This window comes from Chinchilla lanigera, unplaced genomic scaffold (assembly GCF_000276665.1).
Source record: "Chinchilla lanigera isolate Chin_1 unplaced genomic scaffold, ChiLan1.0 scaffold00093, whole genome shotgun sequence".
Classification (NCBI taxonomy): domain Eukaryota; kingdom Metazoa; phylum Chordata; class Mammalia; order Rodentia; family Chinchillidae; genus Chinchilla; species Chinchilla lanigera.
The window spans coordinates 2565573-2566796 of record NW_004955494.1 but is presented as its reverse complement, the minus strand read 5'-3'; positions in this window follow the sequence as shown (position 1 = coordinate 2566796).

The window sequence follows — 1224 nt, the reverse complement described above, 5'->3', positions numbered from 1 at the left end:
CGGCCCGCGGCCCCCGGCGCAGCCGAGCCTGAGGGGATTGGGGGAAGGACGCGGGGAGGGGGGGCGGGCGAAGGGGGCGGAGACGACGAGAAGTCGCCGCGGCAACGGCGTCACCCCGTGTCACGGTCGTGACGTCACCCCTGGAGCGTGACGTCATCCACGGAGCGCCCTCGCGCCGTCGTGGTGGGGTGGGGGGGCTGCCTTCGCCTCGGGCCGCCCGCGCGTTTGCACTTTCCCTCAGCTCTGCGGTTTCCATGGCTCCAATTTCCTACTTTCTTCTCATCTCCTCGGTCCTCAGCCTGTTCTGCAATGTGGGATTTACTAGAAGCGCAGGGGTGGTGTTCGAGAAATTGAGATCCTGGACGGAGGAGGGCGGGGAAGCCCATACTACTTGTTATTTCCATTACAGCGAGGAACAGCTAAATTGTCAGTATGGTGTTTGTACCCTTTCCTTGAAGGACTTGACCTGTTAAAATGAGTCTAAACTTAAATCTAAAAGCTCTTTTCTCCTCATCGCTAAGGAGAATAAGAATGTTTTCTTTGGCTGTATTATCCGATTTCTAGATTCATTCATTTAAATATCAATCGAGTGCTTTCCGTGTAGTAGGGCGCATGCGGAGCACATAGCATTCTAGACATCCAAAACATCAAAACTAATCATTCTTATTTTGAAGAAAATCAGTGAAAATACATATTTGCGCCTATCGTGAACAAAATATTCCAAGGCGTTCTCTGCAAAGTGTGTGCAAAACAACCAGGCAAGGAGAGGTATATTCTCTTTGAGATGCCTAATTACAAAATGGAATTTAAAAAATAAAAATGTTAAAGTACATTCAAAAAAGTGTGAATAATCAGAAAAATTTAAGGAAGGGAGAAACAGAAATATAGCTGAAATTACTGATGATATGCAGTTAATTGTCAAAGTGACTTGAACATGAAGTTACAAAAGCTTGAGTGGTTTCTGGCTGTCTGTGTTTTTCATAGGGGTGGAGAGTGTCATCAGTGACATTATTTAGCACGCTTGGAGATCGAGAAAGCTATCCTACTGACCTCTGAAGTAGTATGCTCATATGATCTGGTCCCCATGATCCTGATTGCTGATACTAATGGCTAAAGTTGTGTATGTGGCTACTTGATGACTCAGAATACTAATATTTTCTACATTTAACAATACCACGCATCAAATGAGAATTTTATGCCTTGTCAACTTCACTACATGTTTTC